At 51.3% G+C, this 25,287-nt stretch overlaps 1 protein-coding gene across 3 annotated transcripts in view; it reads left to right on the top strand.

The window, feature by feature from the left end:
- Window positions 1–25,287, top strand: part of LOC140424773 (5'-AMP-activated protein kinase subunit gamma-2-like) — a 584,455-nt gene that overhangs the window by 76,843 nt on the left and 482,325 nt on the right. The window contains exon 1 of one of the 3 annotated variants that reach the window (XM_072508167.1): window positions 11,797–11,883. The exons of the other annotated variants lie outside the window; for them this stretch is intronic. The gene's annotated coding sequence lies outside the window, so the exon portion shown is untranslated. Of the gene's footprint in view, window positions 1–11,796; window positions 11,884–25,287 lie in introns of those variants that run through there. 3 annotated transcript variants of the gene reach the window in all.

The raw sequence follows: 25,287 nt of genomic DNA, 5'->3' as shown, positions 1-25,287 counted from the left end.
TGCCCTGTTGTGGAGATGAATCCTCTCTCCGGGGATGGGTGATCACTCATCTTCTAAGGCGGCTGTGTGCCTCCACCTTAACAATATCTGTATTTTCAACCTATAGTTTCTCATGGCTTAGGGACCCTGGCAGGTAAAAAGAGGGAAGAAGAATTAGGACCATGAGTTTAGTGCGTTTATAGTACTGCTTGATATTAGGAATGGGTGAAGAGACATTCCAATTACATGTCAATTTGATGGTAAGTGTCCAATAATTGACACTGATATGTAAAGGGCTTGCAGGTGGCACTTGTGTGGTGTGGTGATAGAGTTTTGTATAGAGTGTGTTCAAGGAAAATAAAGGTGTTTGAGAAAGGAACAGAGCTCTTGACTCTTTACTCAACAGCAGCCTGAAGTTAACACTTGAGGGCAGAGAGAAGCTGAATATATTCTCCAGACCCAACATGCAAAGCTGTTAGCAGACTCTCCGACTCCCCACTCCACCCAAATTCCGATGCACCGAGTCGCTTCCCTGTCCGGCAGGTAGATAGCCTGTTGATTAAGGAAATCTTAACAATGCACTTAGACAAGTATAGTATTATTAGAACAAGTCAACATGGCTTTACAAAAGGGAAATCCTGTTTGAGGCTGTAACCAGGAGAAAAGATAAAGGACAACTGGTGGATGTAGTATATCTGGATTTCCAAAAGGCATTTGATATGGTGCTGAACAAAATGTTAATAGGCAAGATAAGGGTTCATGGAATTGGGGGTAATATTTTAGCATAGGTAGAGGATTTGTTAATGGCAGAGAATAAGCATAAATGGGGCTTTTTCAAGTTGGCAGGCAGTGAATAGTGGAGTGCTGCAAGGATCAGTTCTGGGACCTCAGCTATTTACAATCCAAATTAATAACTTGGATGAAGAGACCAAGAGTAATGCATCAAAGTTTGCTAATGATACCAAGCTAGGTAGGAAGGTAAGCTGTGGAAAGGTCATAAGAGAGGTTGCAAAGAGATATTGCTTGAGTGGACAAGAAGATGGCAGATAGAGTATAATGTAGGGAAGTCTAACTTTGATTGTAAGAATAGAAAAGCAGAATCTGTTTTAAAAGATGTGAAGCTTGCAAGTGTTCATGTCCAAAGAGACTAGGGTATGCTTGTACAAGGAACACAGAGTTGGTATGCAGATGCAGCAAGCAATTAGAATGGCAAATGGAGTGTCTCCCTTTATTGCAATGAGATTGGAGAACAAGAATAAAGAAATGCTGCTGCAATTATACAAGATTTTGGTGCCACATCTGGACTACTGTGTGCAGTATTGTTCTCCAATACATTGTACAGGATACATTGTTTGTTCTCACTGGAACAAAGGAGGTTGGGGGCGACCTGATAGAGGCCTCCAAATTTATGAGGGGCATAGACAGAGTGATTAGTCAGAGGCTTTTCCCCAGGGTAGAGGGGTCAATTGCCAGGGGGCATAGGTTTAAGGTGCAAGAGGCAAGGTTTTGAGGAGATGTACGAGGTAGGTTTTTTTACACAGAGGGTAGTGGGTGCCTGGAACTCGCTGCCGGAGGAGGTGGTGGAAGCAGGGACGATAGTGACATTTAAGGGACATCTTGACAAATACATGAATAGGATGGGAATAGAGGGATACGGACCCCGGAAGTGTAGAAGATTTTAGTTTAGACGGGCAGCATGGTTGGCGCAGGCTTGGAGGGCCGAAGGGCCTGTTCCTGTGCTGTACTTTTCTTTGTTTGTTCCTCTGATATGTGCGTCAGCGCCGAGATTACGTGTGGCATTTCCCATGGAAACCAATTTGTGGCCTCTCTAAGGGACTTTGCCAACTTACAATCCAGTGAAAGTGGTACTGAGTTGTGCATTGCAATTGAGATTGTCATTTTACAAGCCTTTGTACTGCCAAATAGACTCCTGCCACAGATAAGCTTTATTGGAGTTGGAAAATAGAATCTGATGAGACCAGGTTCGAGTGCTTGTTACAGAGTGTGCCTGAGATGTAAGCCAACAAATCTTTTAGTGTGAATAAATGCAAAATCTGAGGAATGCTGGAACCTGAAACAAAACCTGAAAATGCTGAAAAAACTCAGCAGATCTGACAGGCTCTGTGGAGAGAGAAACAGAGTTGGCGCTTTGAGTCCAGTGTTACTCTTCATTCTTCAAATGCTCATTGATGCTCCTTGACTGGAGGAAATCAAAGGTTACTCGAGTTACCCGACTGAACTTTGAAGCAATTTACATTAGAGAACATTATGAACTGGTGTGAGAATACACCAACCTGCCCAGCCTTTTGCGAGGCCACGTTTATCATAGAATCATAGAAGTTTACAGCATGGAAACAGGCCCTTCGGCCCAACCAGTCCATGCCGCCCAGTTTTTACCATTAAGCTAATCCCAGTTGCCCGCACTTGGCCCATAACCCTCTATACCCATCTTACCCATGTAACTATCTAAATGCTTTTTAAAAGACACAATTGTACCCGCCTCTACTACTACCTCTGGCAGCCCATTCCAGACACTCACTACCCTCTGAGTGAAGAAATTGCCCCTCTGGGCCCTTCTGAATCTCTCCCCTCTCCCCTTAAACCTATGCCCTCTAGTTTTAGACTCCCCTACCTTTGGGAAAAGATGTTGACTATCTACCTTATCTATGCCCCTCATTATTTTATAGACCTCTATAAGATCACCCCTAAGACTCCTACGCTCCAGGGAAAAAAGTCCCAGTCTATCCAGCCTCTCCTTGTAACTCAAACCATCAAGTCCCGGCAACATCCTAGTAAATCTTTTCTGCACTCTTTCTAGTTTAATAATATCCTTTCTATAATAGGGTGACCAGAACTGCACACAGTATTCCAAGTGTGGCCGTACCAATGTCTTGTACAACTTCAACAAGACGTCCCAACTCCTGTATTCAATGTTCTGACCAATGAAACCAAGCATACCGAATGCCTTCTTCACCACCCTGTCCACCTGCGACTCCACCTTCAAGGAGCTATAAACCTGTACTCCTAGATCTCTTTGTTCTATAACTCTCCCCAACGCCATACCATTAACTGAGTAGGTCCTGGCCTGATTCGATCTGCCAAAATGCATCACCTCACATTTATCTAAATTAAACTCCATCTGCCATTCGTCGGCCCACTGGCCTAATTGATCAAGATCCCGTTGCAATCCTAGATAACCTTCTTCACTATCCACTGTGCCACCAATCTTGGTGTCATCTGCAAACTTACTAACCATGCCTCCTAAATTCTCATCCAAATCATTAATATAAATCACAAATAACAGTGGACCCAGCACCGATCCCTGAGGCACACCACTGGTCACAGGCCTCCAGTTTGAAAAACAACCCTCTACAACCACCCTCTGCCTTCTGTCGTCCAGCCAATTTTGAATCCAATTGGCAACCTCACCCTGGATCCCGTGAGCGTTAACCTTCTGCAACAACCTACCACGCGGTACCTTGTCAAAGGCTTTGCTAAAGTCCATGTAGACAACGTCTACTGCACTGCCCTCATCTACCTTCTTGGTCACCCCCTCAAAAAACTCAATCAAATTTGTGACACATGATTTTCCACGCACAAAGCCATGCTGACTGCCCCAAATCAGTCCTTGCCTCTCTAAATGCTTGTAGACCCTGTCTCTCAGAATACCTTCTAGCAACTTACCTACTACAGACGTTAAGCTCACCGGTCTGTAGTTCCCAGGCTTTTCCCTGCTGCCCTTCTTAAACAAGGGCACAACATTCGCCACTCTCCAATCTTCAGCCACAGACCTGTGGCTGCCGATGATTCAAATATCTCTGTTAGGGGACCCGCAATTTCCTCCCTAGCCTCCCACAACATCCTGGGATACATTTCATCAGGTCCCGGGGATTTATCTACCTTGATGCGCTTTAAGACTTCCAGCACCTCCTCCTCTGTAATATGCACACTTCTCAAGACATCACTATTTATTTCCCTTAGTTTCCTAACATCCATGCCTTTCTCCACCGTGAATACCGATGAGAAATATTCATTCAGGATCTCACCCAACTCTTGTGGCTCTGCACATAGATGTCCTTGTTGATCCTTAAGAGGCCCTACTCTGTCCCTAGTTACTCTTTTCCCCTTTATGTATCTGTAGAATCTCTTTGGATTCTCCCTTGCATTATTTGCCAAAGCAATTTCATGTCCCCTTTTTGCCCTCCTGATTTCCCTCTTAACTCTATTTCGACAATCTCTATACTCTTCAAGGGATCCACTTGATCCCAGTTGCTTATGTACGTCATATGCCTCCTTCTTATTTTTGACCAGAGTCTCAATATCTCGAGTCATCCAGGGTTCCCTACTTCTACCAGCCTTGCCCTTCACTCTAAAGGGAATGTGCTTACCCTGAACCCTGGTTAACACATTTTTAAAAGCCTCCCATTTACCAGCCGTCCCTTTGCCTGCCAACAGTCTCCCCCAATCTACCTCTGCAAGTTCCTGTCTGATACCATCAAAATTGGCCTTGCCCCAATTAAGAATTTTAACTCTTGGGCCAGACCTATCATTCTCCATAGCTATCTTAAAACTAATGGAGTTATGGTCACTTGTCCCAAAGTGATCCCTCACTAGCACTTCTGTCACTTGCCCTTCCTTATTTCCCAAGACGAGGTCAAGTTTTACCCCCTCTCTAGTCGGTCCATCCACATACTGAATGAGAAATTCCTCCTGAATACACTCAACAAATCTCCCTCCATCCAAGCCCCTAATGCTATGGCTGTCCCAGTCAATGTTGGGAAAGTTAAAGTCCCCTACTACTACCACCCTATTATTCTTGCAGCTATCTGTAATCTCCTTACATATTTGCTCCTCAATTTCCCGCCGACTATTTGGGGGCCTGTAGTACAGTCCTACCAAGGTGATCTCTCCCTTCTTATTTTTCAGTTCCACCCATATAGACTCAGTGGGCGAACCCTCGGATATATCCCCTCTAAGTACTGCCGTGATGTTCTCCCTAATCAAAAACGCCACTCCCCCTCCTCTCTTACCTCCTGTTCTATCCTTTCTATAGCATCTGTACCCCGGAACATTGAGCTGCCAGTCCTGCCCCTCCCTTAGCCATGTTTCAGTCATAGCTATAATATCCCAGTCCCATGTGCCCGTCCATGCCCTGAGTTCATTCGCTTTGCCCGTCAGGCCCCTTGCATTGAAATAAATGCTGTTTAATATAGACCTTCCTTGCTCTCTGCCCTGCTTTCTCTGGTCATGCTTTACACACTCTCCCTTCCTGCCTTTTGTTTCTGTCCCCACTGACTTCCTACATCGGTTCCCATCCCCCTGCCACATTAGTTTAAACCCTCCCCAACTGCACTAGCAAACACACCCCCGAGAACATTGGTTCCGGTCCCACCCAGATGCAGACCGTCCGATTTGTACAGGTCCCACCTCCCCTAGAACCGGTCCCAATGTCCCAGGAATTTGAAACCCTCCCTCTTGCACCATCTCTCAAGCCACGTATTCATCCTAGCTATCCTGTCATTCCTACTCTGACTATCACGTGGCACTGGTAGCAATCCTGAGATTACTACCTTTGAGGTCCTACTTTTTAGTTTAACTCCTAACTCCCTAAATTCAGCTTGTAGGACCTCATCCCGTTTTTTACCTATATCGTTGGTGCCTATATGCACCACGACAGCTGGCTGTTCACCCTCCCCCTCCAGAGTGCCCTGCAGCCGCTCCGAGACATCCTTGACCCTTGCACCAGGGAGGCAACATACCAACCTGGATTCTCGTTTGCGTCCGCAGAAACACCTGTCTATTCCCCTTACAATTGAATCCCCTATCACTATAGCTCTGCCACTCTTTTTCCCGCCCTTCTGTGCAGCAGAGCCAGCCACGGTGCCATGAACCTGGCTGCTGCCACCTTCCCCTGGTGAGCCATCTCCCCCAACAGTTTCCAAAACGGTAAATCTGTTTTGGAGGGAGATGACCGCAGGGGATCCCTGCACTGCCTTCCCACTCTTCCTCTGTCTGTTGGTCACCCATTCCCTCGCTGCCTCAGTAATTTTAATCTGCGGTGTGACCAACTCACTGAATGTGCTATCCACAACTTCCTCAGCATCGCGGATGCTCCAAAGTGAGTCCATCCGCAGCTCCAGAGCCGTCAAGCGGTCTAACAGGAGCTGCAGTTGGACACACTTCTTGCAGATGAAGGAGTCAGGGATACCAGAAGGGTCCCTGACTTGCCACATCTCACAAGAGGAGCATGACACAGGTCTGAGCTCTCCTGCCATGACTTAAACCTGAAGTTAAATTTGAACTACACTACACAGTTAAGAGAAAGTCAAAGAGAGAGAAATCACTTACCAGTTACAAGCCAATCACTTACCTGCTGGCTGTGATGTAATTGCTCCCGTGGCTCCCTCACAGGTCTGCTTCTCTGCACCTCCTTAAGATGAGCACCAAATTCCCTTAACTGGTTAATTAATTTAATTTTTTTGGGGGGGCGGGGGGGGAAACTCAACCCCAAACACCAAAAAAAACACAGCCCTCACTCACCTCTTACCCGAACTCAGCCTTACCCAAACTCAGATACACTCTGTTTGCCTCCAGCACTCAGCCTTACCCAAACTCAGATACACTCTGTTTGCCTCCAGCACTCAGCCTTACCCAAACTCAGATACACTCTGTTTGCCTCCAGCACTCAGCCTTACCCAAACTCAGATACACTCTGTTTGCCTCCAGCACTCAGCCTTACCCAAACTCAGATACACTCTGTTTGCCTCCAGCACTCTGTTTCTAAAGGCACTTCAGCCACACCCTTTGTATCCTTCCTGATTTACAGTCAGCCAATAGGCCTGCTCCCGAAACTGATCTCCCGAAACTAACAGCTGACCTGCAAGGTAAGGAAGTTGTTAAGCAGTACTTACCTCACCCACGCCGCGACCTTTTAAACTGTCCCCTCTGCCTCGCAGCTCCCGCGCTTTTTCAAACTCCCGCGCTGTTTCCAAAGTCCCGGCTCTCTCTCTCTCCCGAACTAACAGCTGACCTGCAAGGTAAGGAAGTTGTTAAGCAGTTGTTTGAAATTGGGTTTTGGAGATAAATAAGAAGGAGGCCGCCGTTGACCTTAATATATTGGACATGCGTTTCTGGCCCTCCCCGGTGGCGGCATCTGCCGGTCCCGCCAAAGGCGATCCCCCCCTTACCGGGGCGGGTTCCCCGGTGGTGTGATGAGTGAGCCACACAAAATGACGTAGATGGGACCGGACGAACCTGCCGCTGGTCATTATTGAGCCGGCCCTGCAGCCAGGAAACATGCCCAAGCCGACCTCCTTTGTGCTGTGCTCTAAATGGAGAGAGGCTGCGGGTGAGTGAAGTGCAGAGGGATCAAGGTGTTCTAGTGCATAAATCACAAAAAGCAAGGAGGGAGGTGCAACAAGTAGTTAAGAAGGCAAGTACCATTTTGGCCTTTATTGCAAAGGGGGTTGGAGTTTAAAAATAGGGAGGTTTTGTTGCAATTGTACAGGGTGTTGGTGAGGCCTCACCTGGAATACTGCCTACAGTTTTGATCCCTTTACCTAACAAAGTTATAATAACATTGGAGGCAGCCCAAAGGAGATTCACCAGGCTAATTCCTGGGATGAGAGGGTTGTCCCATCAAGAGAGACTAAATAGTCTGAGTCTGTATTCCTTGGAGTTTAGAAGAATGAGGGGTGACCTTATTCAAACATTTAAGACCCTGAGGGGTCTTGATCGGGTGAATGGTGAGACATTTTCACTAGTGGGAGAGTCTTGAACAAGGGACCTAGCTACAAGATAAAGGTCCGGTCATTTAAAACTGAGGTGCGTAGAAATTTCTTCTCGCAGAGGGTGCTGAATCGCCAGAGTTCTCTGCCCAGAGGGTGGTGGAGGCTGGATCAGCAGAAGCATTTAAAGTGGTGGTGGATAAATATTTGATAGATTGAGAAATAGAGGGATATGGGGACATGGCATGGAAAAGAAGTTGAGGCCGTGATCATAGTGAATGGCGGGGCAGGCTTGATTGACCTAGTGGCCTACTCCTGCTTCTGTTTGTTCTGTTCTTGTGTACCGACCATCATATGACTCTGTAATACTCCCGTGGGTTAGCAACAACAGGTGTAATTTCAGAGTAAGTGCTGGATAGCTTGGCCCCAATTCTTTCACTTATGCCCCAGAAACCTCACCATTTGATCGCAAACAACCCCCATGGGCAGTATTTATACCTCAATCGACATTATAAAAACAAAGTACTTGGTCACTTATTTCATTGCTGTTCACGGGAGCTTGTTGTGTGTGATTTGGCTGCTGCGGATAATCACTTCTAAAAGTACTTTATTGGTTATAAAGCACTTTGAGTCATCTTGAGGTTGTGGAAGGTAAGAGAAAAATGCTAAATTACCAATTATTTACAGTACATAAAACTACCAATTATTTGCAGTACATTGGACCCAAACAGATGATTGGAGAGTTTGTGCTTCACACCAACTTCCTTTCACCCTGCTTCATCTAACCATATCAGTGTAGTCACCGAGAGGTACTGAATATCAAATCCAGCTATCTAAAAAACAGTGACGCCCGACAATCGAACTTTCTGAAATGGCGTGCTGGTCTAGTTCTCAGGTTGGTTTTAGGTTCACCTGGATTATCCTTCTACTGGGTTCCCCCCGCCATCATCCCCGACCTTCTTTCTGCTGTGTCCAAATTGTCTCTCTCAGAACTTTTTGTTCGCACTATGGAGCAGAATCGCTCTCCCAGTCTTCGGGACGAGTCTTTTCCCCGACCTTGGTTCTGATCCACCAGCCGCTGATCAAATGCGGGTGAGTAAATAGCACTGGACAACATAGCGCGGCTCCGCCAGCTTCAGGGTCTGTGACACTGCCCGGGGAGGGTGGTGGGGCTCTTTGCACTGCTCCTTCATTTGCAATTGGACACCTCTTGCTGCGGGATGGTCCTGGGCTCAAAGGAACGTTGGACAAAATAATCTACTTTCAGGTCCACAAGAATCCCGATCGCTTTCCTATTCGCTTCTGACCCTTTATTATGTTCAGGATCTTTACTGGTTTCAGGCACTGTACAGGATGGACATCTAAAATTCGGGAAGTCCGAAATGGGTGGCACAGTAGCATAGTGGTTAGCACTGTTGCTTCACAGCGCCAGGGTTCCAGGTTCGATTCCCGGCTTGGGTCCCTGTCTGTGTGGAGTCCGCACGTTCCCCCCGTGTCTGCGTGAGTTTCCTCCGGGTGCTCCGGTTTCCTCCCACAAGTCCTGAACGAGTGCTGTTGGGTAATTTGGACATTCTGAATTCTCCCTCTGTGTACCCGAACAGGCGCTGGAATGTGGCCACTCATTCACAGTAACTTCATTGCAGTGTTAATGTAAGCCTACTTGTGACAATAAAAGATTATTATATTATAATCCAGCAAGGTCACGGTACCAGGCAGGCGAATTTGGTGCACTGTACCTGGATTTCTTCAACATGCTTCCCCTTAAACCACAATGCCTCAACTACTCTGTTTGGTAGTGTGTTCCACGTTGTTTGGCTAAGGAAGTTCTAAAGAGGTTCCTGCTGAGTTCTTTGTTGGATTTAACCATGACTACTTTCCATTCATAGCCGCTAGTTTTGGTGTTGCCCACAAGTCAAAGCATCTTTCTTTCTCCTGAGCTTTTATAGGCCCGCAAGCACAGTCGTGGCAATTCGGTGGGGTGACAAACTCCCTGAATTAATTAATAACGCATAGCAGTTTATGTTTTTTGGTGGCACGGTGGTTAGCACTGCTGCTTCACAGCGCCAGGGACCCGTGTTCGATTCCGACCTTGAGTGACGGTTGGTGTGGAGCTTGCGCTTTCTCCCCGCGTCTGCGTGGGTTTCCTCCGGGTGCTCCGGTTTCCTCCCACATTCCAAAGATGTTCAGATGCGGTGGATTGGCCATGTTAAAATTGTCCCTCGGTGTCCAATGTTCAGTGTTATGGGGACAGGACTGGAAGTGGGCCTAGGTAGGATGCTCCTTCGGAGAGGATTGTTGCAGATTCGATGGGTTGAACGGTCTCCTTCTGCATTGTCGGGATTCTATGATCCTAAGCTCTTCGTTCCGTTTGCCTTTCTTTTGTTTTATAAATTTAGAGTACTCAATTCATGGGCGTCATTCTCCTACCCCCCGCCGGGTCGGAGAATGGCCATTGGCCGCCGTGAATCCCGCCCCCGCCGAAGTCTCCGGTACCGGGGATTGGGCGGGGGCGGGAATCGGGCCACGCTGGTTGGCGGGACCCCCCGCTGGATTCTCCGGCCCGGATGGGCCGAAGTCCCGCCCAGAAATTGCCTGTCCCGCCGGCGTAAATCAAAGCTGGTATTTACCGGCGGGACCAGGCGGCGTGGGCGGGCTCCGGGGTCCTGGGGGGGGCGCGGGGCGATCTGACCCCGGGGGGGTGCCCCCACGGTGGCCTGGCCCGTGATTGGGGCCCACCGATCCGCGGGCGAGCCTGTGCTGTGGGGGCACTCTTTCCCTTCCGCCTCCGCCACGGCCTCCACCATGGCGGAGGCGGAAGTGACTCTCCCCACTGCGCATGCGCGGGAAACTGTCAGCGGCCGTTGACGCTCCCGCGCATGCGCCGCATTTCCGCGCCAGCTGGCGGGGCAACAAACGCCATTTCCGCCAGCTGGCGGGGCGGAAATCCCTCCGGCGTCGGCCTAGCCCCTCAATGTTGGGGCTCGGCCCCCAAAGATGCGGAGCATTCCGCACCTTTGGGGCGGCGCGATGCCCGTCTGATTGTCGCCGATGTGGGCGCCAGTCGGCGGACATCGCGCCGTTGGGGGAGAATTTCGCCCCATGTTTTCCAATTCAGGAACAATTTAGCGTGGCCAATCCACCTAGCCTGCACATCTTTGGGTTGTGGGGGCGAAACCTACGCAAATTAGGGGAGAATGTGCAAACTCCACATGGACAGTGACCCAGAGCCGGAATCGAACCTGGGACCTCGGCGCCGTGAGGCAGCAGTGCTAACCCACTGCGCCACCATGCTGCCCCCGTCTGCCCTTCTAAGTATGAGAGAAATAGTGGCCAGAACAGTGAAGTATATTGTACATAAGCGTCTGTCTAAGCAAAGAAAGCATTGGAATGTTAAGTGATTTGGAATTTCTGGCCTGGCATTTATTTATTTCTTCAGATATTTGATCAAGGTCAGTCTGAATTTTATTCTGGCAAAGGAATTTGAAGAGTTGAAAATAGATGTTGTTTACTCAGCCCTTGTTCAGGCCATTCAAAGAGAGTCTGCCACCATTTAGTGAACGGAGAAAGAAACGTCTCAACTGATCAGCTTTTTAGTTGTGGTGACAGTTAAGAATGCCGTGGTAAAATGGCATTTTATATTGCCATGGTAACCGGGTGAATAAAGCAGCACAGTGTGGTGCCAAAGCCTCTTGCTGTGTTTTTGTAGTTGATAAGAAAGATACCTAATCATCTTTTTTTAAACATCTTTTTACTATGTGCCCCTGTACATGGTATCTTTGTACATAATATAAAACACATTGCTGCACTTGGGCAATTCGTTCCTGCAAATGTAAGAGAAAGAAAATCTTATTTTTTATTTTTGGGCTAAGTGTTTGAATGTTTGGAGCCAGTTTATTTGTTCCTATTTCATCTTTCTCTCTCTCTCAGCTTAGCACAGAATGACTGAATAAAACCAAATTTAAATCTTTTTTTTAAATATAAATTTAGAGTACCCAATTATTTTTTTTACAATTAAAGGACAATTTGGACAATCCACCTACTAACCTGCACATCTTTGGGTTGTGCGGACTCCACACGGACAGTGACCCAAGGCCGGGATTCGAATCCGGGTCTTCAGTGCTGTAGTCGAAGTGCTAACCACTGCACCACGCGCCGGCCACCAAATTTATATCTGACAGTAAGTTCTTGAAGGATGTTAATGGTGCCGATATGCTATCATCCTCCGCCATTGCTACGGTGCTCGACTTGTGAATGTTGTTAATGTTCCATCTTCAGAGGCTGATGCACGATCAATGACCACTAGAGCGAGGTTGTAGTCCAACTGAAGGCTTTAATAAGCTAGATCTTTCCCCCAGCAGCTCAGGTACAGAATGAAGGCTGCTGGGGCGGCACGGGCTCTTATACCCCGCCTAGCAGGGCGGAGCTACCATACATCCTAACCAACAGAAAGCATACAGTTTCCACCAATGGTGCTCCAGCCTATCAGGTACCATAATACCTCTAATACCACATTCACCCCCTGTTAAAAAAAAGAGTCCGGCAGGGGTGGTGGCCTGGTACCACAAACATGGTAACAAGGTAGAATTAGTTATGGAGGTACTGTAATACCTCCCCACAGTGATTTGTAACTATTTACAATGCTGATAGCTATGTACATTTGATGATTTACATTTACAGTTTACAGTTTACAATTTAAAATGGAGCAATCAGTTTACAGTTTACAATTTAAAATGAAGCAATCGACTTCCGGTAGCGGCTATGCGGAGCTAAGTCGCACGTTCGGCAGCTCCTGCTAAAAACGGACTTTTGGGCTCTTTTCAGGGCCCGTAACGGCGCTTGTTTGACGTTTCCCGGTGTGGGAAGGGGACAGCAATATTCCCCCGATAGTGTATGGAGTGGACCAGGAGTGGGGCGATTTAAAAAGTGGCATTGAAGCAAAGAAAGGTGCGAGGGAGGAGGACCAAGATGGCGGCGGGCGGAGACCAGGCAGCGTGGAGGCAGTGGGCGCAAGAGCAGCAGGAGCTTCTCCAGCGCTGTTTTAAGGAACTGAAAGCAGAGCTGCTGGAGCCAATGAAGGCTTCAATCGATAAGCTGCTGGAGACCCAGATGGCCCAAGGGGCGGCGATCCGGGAGGCCCGGCTGAAGGTCTTGGAGAATGAGGACGAGATCCTGGGCCTGGCGGTGAAGGTGGAGGCGCACGAGGCGCTCCACAAGAAATGGCAGGCGAGGTTTGAGGAGATGGAGAACTGGTCGAGGCGGAAGAATCTGCGGATCCTGGGTCTCCTGGAGGGGCTGGAGGGATCGGACGTGGGGGCCTATGTGGTCAGCATGCTGAATTCACTGATGGGAGCGGGGGCCTTTCAGGGGCCCTTGGAACTGGAGGGGGCACACCGAGTGCTGGCGAGGCCCAAGCCCAAGCGAGCCGCTGCAGGTGGTGCTGATGCGGTTCCACCGGTTTGCTGATCGGGAGTGTGTGTTAAGGTGGGCCAAGAAGGAGCGGAGCAGCAGGTGGGAGAACGCGGAGGTCCGGATCTACCAGGTTTGGAGCGCGGAGGTGGAGAAGAAGAGGGCCGGTTACAACTGGGTGAAGGCAGTGCTGCACAGGAAGGGGGTGAAGTTCATGATCTAGCTGGGGCGGGGCGGGGGGAGGTGGGTGGGTGAGTAGCCCCCTGATCCGGCTGATAACCTGGAATGTAAGGGGACTGAATGGGCCGGTCAAGCGGGCCCGGGTGTTCGCGCACCTGAAGGGGCTGAAGGCGGATGTGACCATTCTTCAGGAGACGCACCTGAGGGTGGCGGATCAGGTAAGGTTGAGAAAGGAGTAGGTAGGGCAGGTGTTTCATTCGGGTTTGGATGCAAAAAATTGGGGGGTGACGATCTTGGTGGGGAAGAGAGTGTCGTTCGAGGCGTCAAGCATTGTGGCAGACAATGGCGGTAGGTCTGTGATGATAAGTGGCAAGCTGCAGGGGGAGAGGGTGGTGTTAGTCAATGTATATGCCCTGAATTGGGATGATGCGGGGTTTAGGCGGCGTGTGCTGGGCCGGATTCCGGACCTGGAGACAGGGGGCTTGATAATGGGGGGGGATTTCAACACGGTGCTGGATCCGACATTGGATCGCTCTAAGTCTAGGACGGGCAGGAGGCCGGCGGCGGCCAAGGTGCTGAGGGGGTTCATGGACCAGATGGGAGGGGTGGATCCATGGAGGTTTGCGAGGCCGGGGGCCAGGGAATTTTCATTCTTCTCACATGTTCACAAGGCCTACTCCCGGATTGACTTTTTTGTCATGAGCAGGGCGCTGATTCTGAGGGTGGAGGATACGGAGTACACGGCGATAGCCATTTCTGATCATGCTCTGCACTGGGTGGACCTCGAGTTGGGGGAGGAGAGGGACCAGCGCCCGCTGTGGCACCTAGAGGTGGGGTTGCTGGCGGACGAGGAGGTGAGCGGGCGGGTCCGGAAGTGTATAGAGAGATACCTGGAGGCTAATGACAATGGGGAGGTGCAAGTAGGGGTGGTCTGGGAGGCATTGAAGGCGGTGGTCAGAGGAGAGCTGATCTCCATTAGGGCACACAGGGAGAGGAGAGAGAGGGAGAGGTTGGTGGAGGAGATGGTGAGGGTGGGTGGATAGGAGGTACGTGGAGGCCCTGGAGGAGGGATTGCTTAGGGAGCGGCGTAGCCTCCAGGCTGAGTTCGATTTGTTGACCACCAGGAAGGCGAAGGCGCTGGGGGCGGTATATCTATATGGAGAAAAGGCGAGCCGTATGCTGGCGCACCAGCTTCGGAAGGCAGCTAGGGAGATTGGGGGAGTTAGGGATGGAGCAGGGAACACGGTGCAAAGTGCGGTGGGTATCAATGGGGTCTTCAGTGACTTCTACGAGGAACTGCACTGGTCTGAGTCCCCTATGGAAGAGGGGGGATATGGGTCGCTTCCTGGATCGGCTGAGGTTTCCGAGGGTGGAGGAGGGGCAGGTGGCGGGGTTGGGGGCGCAGGTTGGGTTGGAGGAGTTGGTCAAAGGGATAGGGAACATGCAGGCGGGGAAGGCACCGGGGCCGGATGGGTTCCCGGTTGAATTTTACAAGAAGTATGCGGACCTGCTGGGCCCGCTGTTGGTAAGGGCCTTTAACGAGGCAAGGGAAGAGGGGGCTCTGCCCCCGACGATGTCTAGAGCGCTGATTTCCCTGATCCTGAAGCGGGACAAGGATCCCCTACAGTGTGGGTCATATAGGCCGATCTCACTCTTAAATGTAGACGCAAAGGTTTTGGCCATGAGGATAGAGGACTGTGGACCGCAGGTCATACACGAGGATCAGACGGGGTTCGTGAATGGGAGGCAGTTGAATACCAATGTATGGAGGCTCTTGAATGTTATAATGATGCCGGCGATGGAAGGGGAGGTGGAGATAGTGGCGGCGATGGATGCGGAGAAGGCCTTTGATAGGGTGGAGTGGTGGGGGTACCTGTGGGAGGTGTTGAAAAGGTTTGGGTTCGGGGAGGGGTTCGTCAGGTGGGTGAGGCTGCTATATGAGGCCCCGGTGGCGAGTGTGGCCATGAACAGAAGGAGGTCAGATGATTTCTGGCTACACCGGGGGATGAGGCAAGGGTGTCCCCTGTCCCCCCTGCTCTTTGCACTGGCGATTGAACCCCTGGCCATGGCGTTGAGGGAGTCGAGGAACTGGAGGGGTTGGTGCGGGGTGGGGAGGAGCATCGGGTGTCGCTCTATGCGGATGATTTGCTGCTATATGTGGCGGACCCGGTGGGGGGAATGCCGGAGGTGATGAGGATCCTTAGGAAGTTTGGAGATTTCTCCGGGTACAAGCTTAATATGGGGAAGAGCGAGTTGTTCGTAGTGCATCCGGGGGACCAGGAGAGGGGGATGGTGAACTCCCGCTAAAAAGGGCGGAGAGGAGTTTCAGGTACATGGGGGTCCAGGTTGCTAGGAGCTGGGGGGCCCTGCATAAGCTTAACCACGAGGCTGGTGGAGCAGGTAGAGGAGGAGTTTAAGAGGTGGGACGTGCTGCCACTCCCTGGCGGGTAGAGTGCAGTCAGTTAAAATGACGGTGCTCCCGAGGTTTCTGTTCCTGTTCCAATGCCTCCCCATCCTGATCCCTAGGGCCTGCTTCAGGCAGGTTAACAGGAGCGTTATGGGGTTTGTATGGGCGCAGAAGACCCCGAGGGTGAGAAGGGTGTTCCTGGAGCGGTGCAGGGATGGGGGGGGGTTGGCGCTGCCTAACCTCTGTGGGTATTATTGGGCCGCCAACGTGGCAATGGTGCATAAGTGGGTGATGGAGGGGGATGAGGCGGCATGGAAGAGGCTGGAGATGGCGTCCTGTGTGGGTACGAGCCTGGAGGCGCTGGTGACGGCACCGCTGCCGCTTCCTCCAACGAGGTATACCACGTGCCCGGTGGTGGCGGCTACCCTCAAAATTTGGGGGCAATGGAGACGTCACAAGGGGGAGGTGGGGGCCTCGGTGTGGTCCCCGATTCGGGGGAACCACCAGTTTGTCCCGGGGAGGGGAGGGTTTCTGAGCTGGCACAGGGTAGGTATTAGAAGGATGGGGGACCTGTTTGCGGACGGGAAGTTCGCGAGCCTGGGTGAGCTGGAGGGGAAATTTGGGCTCCCCCCCCCCCCCCCCCCCCGCCCCCGGGGAACACCTTCAGATATATGCAGGTAAGAGCATTTGTTCAGCGGCAGGTGGTGGAATTCCCACTGCTGCCGCAACGCAGGGTCCAGGACAGGGTGCTGTCGGGGGTGTGGGTTGGAGAGGGAAGGATCTCGGCAACGTATCAGGTGATGCAGGAGGAGGAGGAGGTCTCGGTGGAGTAGCTAAAGGGTAAGTGGAAGGAGGAGGTGGGTGAGGAGATTGACGAGGGGATGTGGGCAGATGCCCTGGGGAGGGTGAACTCTTCCTCCTCTTGCGCGAGGCTCAGCCTCATACAATTTAAGATGCTGCATAGGGCCCAGATGACCGGGGCAAGGATAAGCCGGTTCTTTGGCTGCGAGGACAGGTGTGTCAGGTGCTCAGGGAGCCCAGCAAATCACACCCACATGTTCTGGGCATGCCCAGCGTGGAGGACGTTTGGAACGGCGTAGCGAGGACGGTGTCGAGGGTGGTAGGTTCCAGGGTCAAGCCGGGCTGGGGGCTCGCAATATTTGGGGTGGTAGAGGAGCCAGGAGTGCAGGAGGCGAAAGAGGCCGGAATTCTGGCCTTTGCGTCCCTGATAGCCCGGCAAAGGATTCTTCTTCAGTGGAAGGATGGGGGGGGGGGGGGGTCTTTTCTTTCTGTATTTTGTTGTTGATATTTTGTGAAAATTTGAATTAAAATTATTTTAAAAAATAAAATAAAATAAAATGAAGCAATCAGTCGATCGGGGGCCCTGGTCGTCCTCTGTGATCGTCGGAGCTTCGGTGGTGACTCCGGTGGAGGCTTGGGTGTCTGTGACTCCGGGAGCGGGCTTCGATCTCCATGGCAGCTTCAGCACCCCTAGACGCCGCTGGTGGGAAAAACGGTTGACCCGGGAAGGGAGCGCCTGCGGGGAGCGTCGGTGGGTGGGGGGGGGCCGAGATGGGGCCGGCGGGAGGACCGATCCTCCTGTAAGGTGCCCCGGTGGAGGGGAGGGTGGGACTGGACGGTTGGGGTGTGCGTGGAGCTCCGGCGGGCGCCAGGTCTCATAGAACATAGAACAATACAGCGCAGTACAGGCCCTTCGGCCCACGATGTTGCACCGAAACAAAAGCCATCTAACCTACACTATGCCATTATCATCCATATGTTTATCCAATAAACTTTTAAATGCCCTCAATGTTGGCGAGTTCACTACTGTAGCAGGTAGGGCATTCCACGGCCTCACTACTCTTTGCGTAAAGAACCTACCTCTGACCTCTGTCCTATATCTATTACCCCTCAGTTTAAAGTTATGTCCCCTCGTGCCAGCCATATCCATCCGCGGGAGAAGGCTCTCACTGTCCACCCTATCCAACCCCCTGATCATTTTGTATGCCTCTATTAAGTCTCCTCTTAACCTTCTTCTCTCCAACGAAAACAACCTCAAGTCCGTCAGCCTTTCCTCATAAGATTTTCCCTCCATACCAGGCAACATCCTGGTAAATCTCCTCTGCACCCGCTCCAAAGCCTCCACGTCCTTCCTATAATGCGGTGACCAGAACTGTACGCAATACTCCAAATGCGGCCGTACCAGAGTTCTGTACAGCTGCAACATGACCTCCAGACTCCGGAACTCAATCCCTCTACCAATAAAGGCCAACACTCCATAGGCCTTCTTCACAACCCTATCAACCTGGGTGGCAACTTTCAGGGATCTATGTACATGGACACCTAGATCCCTCTGCTCATCCACACTTCCAAGAACTTTACCATTAGCCAAATATTCCGCATTCCTGTTATTCCTTCCAAAGTGAATCACCTCACACTTCTCTACATTAAACTCCATTTGCCACCTCTCAGCCCAGCTCTGCAGCTTATCTATATCCCTCTGTAACCTGCTACATCCTTCCACACCATCGACAACACCACCGACTTTAGTATCGTCTGCAAATTTACTCACCCACCCTTCTGCGCCTTCCTCTAGGTCATTGATAAAAATGACAAACAGCAACGGCCCCAGAACAGATCCTTGTGGTACTCCACTTGTGACTGTACTCCATTCTGAACATTTCCCATCAACCACCACCCTCTGTCTTCTTTCAGCTAGCCAATTTCTGATCCACATCTCTAAATCACCCTCAATCCCCAGCCTCCGTATTTTTTGCAATAGCCTACCGTGGGGAACCTTATCAAACGCTTTGCTGAAATCCATATACACCACATCAACTGCTCTACCCTCGTCTACCTGTTCAGTCACCTTCTCAAAGAACTCAATAAGGTTTGTGAGGCATGACCTACCCTTCACAAAGCCATGCTGACTATCCCTGATCATATTATTCCTATCTAGATGATTATAAATCTTGTCCCTTATAATCCCCTCCAAGACTTTACCCACTACAGACGTGAGGCTCACCGGTCTATAGTTGCCGGGGTTGTCTCTGCTCCCCTTTTTGAACAAAGGGACCACATTTGCTGTCCTCCAGTCCTCTGGCACTATTCCTGTAGCCAATGATGACATAAAAATCAAAGCCAAAGGTCCAGCAATCTCTTCCCTGGCCTCCCATAGAATCCTAGGATAAATCCCATCAGGTCCCGGGGACTTATCTATTTTCAGCCTGTCCAGAATTGCCAACACCTCTTCCCTACGTACCTCAATGCCATCTATTCTATTAGCCTGGGGCTCAGCATTCTCCTCCACAACATTATCTTTTTCCTGAGTGAATACTGACGAAAAATATTCATTTAGTATCTCGCCTATCTTTTCAGACTCCACACACAATTTCCCATCCCTGTCCTTGACTGGTCCTACTCTTTCCCTAGTCATTCGCTTATTCCTGACATACCTATAGAAAGCTTTTGGGTTTTCCTTGATCCTTCCTGCCAAATACTTCTCATGTCCCCTCCTTGCTCGTCTTAGCTCTCTCTTTAGATCCTTCCTCGCTACCTTGTAACTATCCATCGCCCCAACCGAAACTTCACACTTCATCTTCACATAGGCCTTCTTCTTCCTCTTAACAAGAGATTCCACTTCCTTGGTAAACCACGGTTCCCTCGCTCGACGCCTTCCTCCCTGTCTGACCGGTACATACTTATCAAGAACACGCAGTAGCTGATCCTTGAACAAGCCCCACTTATCCAGTGTGCCCAACACTTGCAGCCTACTTCTCCACCTTATCCCCTCCAAGTCACGTCTAATGGCATCATAATTGCCCTTCCCCCAGCTATAACTCTTGCCCTGCGGTGTATACTTATCCCTTTCCATCATTAACGTAAACGTCACCGAATTGTGGTCACTGTCCCCAAAGTGCTCTCCTACCTCCAAATCCAACACCTGGCCTGGTTCATTACCCAAAACCAAATCCAACGTGGCCTCGCCTCTTGTTGGCCTGTCAACATATTGTTTCAGGAAACCCTCCTGCACACACTGTACAAAAAACGACCCATCTATTGTACTCGAACTATATATTTTCCAGTCAATATTTGGAAAGTTAAAGTCTCCCATAATAACTACCCTGTTACTTTCGCTCATATCCAGAATCATCTTCGCCATCCTTTCCTCTACATCCCTAGAACTATTAGGAGGCCTATAAAAAACTCCCAACAGGGTGACCTCTCCTTTCCTGTTTCTAACTTCAGCCCATACTACCTCGGAAGAAGAGTCCCCATCTAGCATCCTCTCCACCACCGTAATACTGCTCTTGACTAGCAGCGCCACACCTCCCCCTCTTTTGCCTCCTTCTCTGAGCTTACTAAAACACCTAAACCCCGGAACCTGCAACATCCATTCCTGTCCCTGCTCTATCCATGTCTCCGAAATGGCCACAACATCGAAGTCCCAGGTACCAACCCACGCTGCCAGTTCCCCTACCTTGTTTCGTATACTCCTGGCATTGAAGTAGACACACTTCAAACCACCTACCTGAACGCTGGCCCCCTCCTGCGACGTCAAATCTGTGCTCCTGACCTCTATACTCTCATTCTCCCTTACCCTAAAACTACAATCCAGGTTCCCATGCCCCTGCTGCATTAGTTTAAACCCCCCCAAAGAGCACTAACAAATCTCCCCCCCAGGATATTTGTGCCCCTCAGGTTCAGATGTAGACCATCCTGTCTGTAGAGGTCCCACCTTCCCCAGAAAGAGCCCCAGTTATCCAAAAATCTGAAACCCTCCCGCCTGCACCATCCCTGTAGCCACGTGTTTAAATGCTCTCTCTCCCTATTCCTCATCTCACTATCACGTGGCACGGGCAACAACCCAGAGATAACAACTCTGTTTGTTCTAGTTCTGAGCTTCCATCCTAGCTCCCTGAAAGCCTGCCTGACATCCTTGTCCCCTTTCCTACCTATGTCGTTGGTGCCAATGTGGACCACGACTTGGGGCTGCTCCCCCTCCCCCCTAAGGACCCGGAAAACACGATCCGAGACATCACGTACCCTTGCACCTGGGAGGCAACATACCAAACGTGAGTCTCTCACGCTCCCACAAAATCTCCTATCTGTGCCCCTGACTGTAGAGTCCCCAATTACTAATGCTCTGCTCCTCTCCCCCCTTCCCTTCTGAGCAACAGGGACAGACTCCGTGCCAGAGGCCCGTACCCCATGGCTTACCCCTGGTAAGTCGTCCCCCCCACAAGTATCCAAAGCGGTATACTTGTTTCTCAGGGGAACGACCGCAGGGAATCCCTGCACTGACTGTTTTTTCCCAGTCCCTCTTACAGTTACCCACCTATCTCCAATCTTTGGTGTAACTAATTCCCTGAAGCTGCTATCTATGACCCCTTCTGCCTCCCGAATGATCCGAAGTTCTTCCAACTCCAGCTCCAGTTCCCTAACTCGGTCTTGGAGGAGCTGGAGATGGCAGCACTTCCTGCAGGTAAAATCAGCAGGGACACTAACTGCATCCCTCACCTCAAACATCCTGCAGGAGGAACATTGCACTCCCTTCCCTGCCATTCCTCTAACTTTCTACCAAGATCTGGCTAACAACTAAATTAAATTTTTATAAAAAATAATAATAATATAATAAAAATATGGTACTTACCTCAGACCAAAGGGTTTTATTATTAGGTTAGAGGAGGAGGGCGGGTGGGAGACACTACACGTGTAGTGTCTCGGGTTTCCTCTCCACCAGAATTTATTGGTGAGGGTCTTCCCAGACGTCCGCAGGTCGACTTCCTGTTCCCGCCTAAAAAACTAATTTAAAAAAAAAAGAAAAATTCTCAGCTCCTGCTGAAATTGACTAACCAGCCAGCTCCACTCCCGCCGAAATCGACTGGCCTGCCCCTGCAAAGAGAAGTGCTTTTAAAGGTTGACTTACCTCCCAGCAACCTCCTTCCGCAATGCTCCCGCTGAAACTGACTAACCAGCTGCTCTCACGCCGCCGAAATCGACTGGCCTGCCCCTGCAAAGAGAAGTGCTTTTAAAGGTTGACTTACCTCCCAGCAACCTCCTTCCGCAATGCTCCCGCTGAAACTGACTAACCAGCTGCTCTCACGCCGCCGAAATCGACTGGCCTGCCCCTGCAAAGAGAAGTGCTTTTAAAGGTTGACTTACCTCCCAGCAACCTCCTTCCGCAATGCTCCCGCTGAAACTGACTAACCAGCTGCTCTCACGCCGCCGAAATCGACTGGCCTGCCCCTGCAAAGAGAAGTGCTTTTAAAGGTTGACTTACCTCCCAGCAACCTCCTTCCGCAATGCTCCCGCTGAAACTGACTAACCAGCTGCTCTCACGCCGCCGAAATCGACTGGCCTGCCCCTGCAAAGAGAAGTGCTTTTAAAGGTTGACTTACCTCCCAGCAACCTCCTTCCGCAATGCTCCCGCTGAAACTGACTAACCAGCTGCTCTCACGCGCCGAAATCGACTGGCCTGCCCCTGCAAAGAGAAGTGCTTTTAAAGGTTGACTTACCTCCCAGCAACCTCCTTCCGCAATGCTCCCGCTGAAACTGACTAACCAGCTGCTCTCACGCCGCCGAAATCGACTGGCCTGCCCCTGCAAAGAGAAGTGCTTTTAAAGGTTGACTTACCTCCCAGCATCCTCCTTCCGCAATGCTCCCGCTGAAACTGACTAACCAGCTGCTCTCACGCCGCCGAAAGGTCTCGTAGGGAGACTGTATCTTGTCGGCCGTCGGGGTACGCCATGTAGGCGTACTGGGGGTTAGCATGGAGCAGATGGACCCTCTCGATCAACGGGTCCGACTTGTGCGCCCGCACGTGTTTTCGGAGCAGGATGGGTCCGGGTGCTGCCAGCCAGGTCGGGAGCGAGGTCCCAGAGGAGGACATCCTGGGGAAGACATGGAGACGTTCGTGAGGTGTCTGGTTTGTGGTGGTACAAAGCAGTGACCGGATGGAGTGGAGGGCATCCGAGAGGACTTCCTGCCAGCGGGAGACTGGGAGGTTCCTGGACCGCAGGGCCAGTGGGACGGTCTTCTAGACCGTTCCGTTCTCCCTCTCTACCTGTCCGTTACCCCGGGCGTGGTAACTGGTCGTCCTGCTCGAGGCGATGCCCTTGCTGAGCAGGAATTGATGCCGTCCGTCGCTCATAAAGGAGGACCCCCGATCACTATGTATGTAGGCGGGGAACCCAAACAGTGCAAAGATGCTATGGAGGGCCTTGATGACGGTGGTTGCGGTCATGTCGGGGCAGGGGATGGCGAATGGGAACCGGGAGTACTCATCAATCACGTTCAGGAAGTACGTGTTGCGGTCACTGGAGGGGAGGGAGCCTTTGAAGTCCATGCTGAGGCATTCAAAGGGACGGGAAGCCTTTATCAGGTGCGCTTTCTTTGGCCGGTAGAAGTGCGGTTTGCACTCCGTGCAGATTTGGCAGTCCCTGGTGGCTGTCCTGACTTCCTCGATGGAGTAGGGCAGGTTGCGAGTCTTGACAAAATGGACAAAGCGGGTGACCCCCGGGTGGCAGAGGTCCTCGTGGAGGGCTCGGAGGCGGTCCACTTGTGCGGTGGCACATGTGCCACGGGACAGGGCGTCAGGAGGCTCATTTAGCTTCCCGGGACGATACAAAATCTTGTAGTTGTAGGTGGAGAGTTCGATCCTCCACCGCAAGATCTTGTCGTTTTTTATCAGGCCCCGCTGTGCATTATCGAGCATGAAGGCCACCGACCGTTGGTCAGTGAGGAGAGTGAATCTCCTGCCGGCCAGGTAATGCCTCCAATGTCGCACAGCTTCTACTATGGCCTGGGCCTCCTTTTCGACTGAGGAGTGGCGGATTTCGGAAGCATGGAGGGTACGTGAGAAGAAGGCCACGGGTCTGCCCGCTTGGTTGAGGGTGGCCGCCAGAGCTACCTCGGACGCATCGCTCTCGACCTGGAAGGGGAGGGACTCGTCGATGGCGTGCATCGTGGCCTTTGCATTGTCCGTTTTGATGCGGCTGAAGGCCTGGCGGGCCTCTATCGACAGGGGAAAAACTGTGGATTGGATCAGGGGATCCGCATTGTTGGGGACCCACTGGGCGTAGTAACTGAAAAACCCTAGGCAGCGCTTCAGGGCCTTTAGACAGTGAGGGAGGGGGAAATCCATAAGGGGGCGCATGCGTTCAGAGTCGGGCCTATAACTCCATTTCGCACTACGTAGCCGAGGATGGCTAGACGGTCGGTGCTAAACACGCATTTATCCTTGTTTTATGTAAGGTTAAGGATTTTTGCGGTCTGGAGGAATTTTCGGAGGTTGGTGTCGTGGTCCTGCTGGTCGTAGCCGCAGATGGTGACATTATCGAGGTACGGGAATGTTGCCCGTGAACCGTACCGGTCAACCATTCGGTCCATCTCGCGCTGGAAGACCAAGACCCCGTTGGTGACACAGAAGGGAACCCTTAAAAAGTATTAGAGCCGCCCATCTGCCTCAAAGGCAGTGTATTTGCGGTCACTAGTGCGGATGGGGAGCTGGTGGTAGGTGGACTTGAGATCCACCGTGGAGATGACCTTCTAATGCGTGATCCTGTTTACCAGGTCGGATATACGGGGGAGAGGGTAGGCGTCCAGCTGTGTAAACCTGTTGATGGTCTGACTGTAGTCGATGACCATCCTATGCTTCTCCCCGGTCTTTACCACCACTACTTGAGCTCTCCAGGGGCTGTTACTGGCTTCAATGACCCCTTCCCTCAGTAGCCTTTGGACCTCTGACCTAATAAAGATCCGGTCCTGGGCACTGGACTGTCTGCTCCTGGTGGCGACGGGTTTGCAATCCGGGGTGAGGTTCGCAAACGGGGAAGGCGGGTCGACCTTAAGGGTCGCGAGGCCGCAGACAGTAAGGGTGGGTACAGGGCCGCCGAATTTGAAGGTCAGACTTTGTAGATTACACTTGAAGTCTAAACCCAGGAGTGTAGCCGCGCAGAGGTGGGGAAGGACGTAGAGATGGAAATTTTTGAACTCCCTTCCCTGGACTGTGAGGTTTGCGACGCAAAACCCCTTTATCTCCACTGAGTGTGAACCGGAGGCCAGGGAGATTTTTTTATTAACGGGGTGGATGAGGAGAGAACAGCGCCTTACCGTGTCGGGGTGTATGGAGCTCTCCGTGCTCCCAGAGTTGATTAGACAGGACGTCTCATGCCCGTTGATGAAAACAGTCGTTGTAGCAGTTGAGAATGTTCGAGGCCGGGACTGATCCAGGGTCACCGAGGCGAATCGCAGCAGTTGGGAGTTCTGTTCGGGCAGTGCGTGGTCAGCCGAACTGGGATCCTGGGGGTTGATCCAAGATGGCGGCTCCCATTGGTCGCACATGGCTGCGGGTGCACAAAATGGCACCCATCCCTTTAATGTGGCGTCCGCGGGACAAGATGGCGGCGCCCGGGGTCCGCGCGCGGTCCTGGAATAGGAAGATGGCGACCGCTGGTCGCACTGGGACCGTGGAGAAGTTTGTGGTGGCGGTCCGCATTCGCTGCCGGGGACCGCGGCAACTGCACGGGCCTGACATACCCCCACAAAATGGCTCTTTTTACCGCATCCCTTGCAGGTGAATGCGCG

This window comes from Scyliorhinus torazame, chromosome 6 (genome assembly GCF_047496885.1).
Source record: "Scyliorhinus torazame isolate Kashiwa2021f chromosome 6, sScyTor2.1, whole genome shotgun sequence".
Lineage (NCBI taxonomy): Eukaryota > Metazoa > Chordata > Chondrichthyes > Carcharhiniformes > Scyliorhinidae > Scyliorhinus > Scyliorhinus torazame.
The sequence above is the reverse complement of the archived record's forward strand: the minus strand, read 5'-3'. Positions and strand labels throughout refer to the sequence as shown.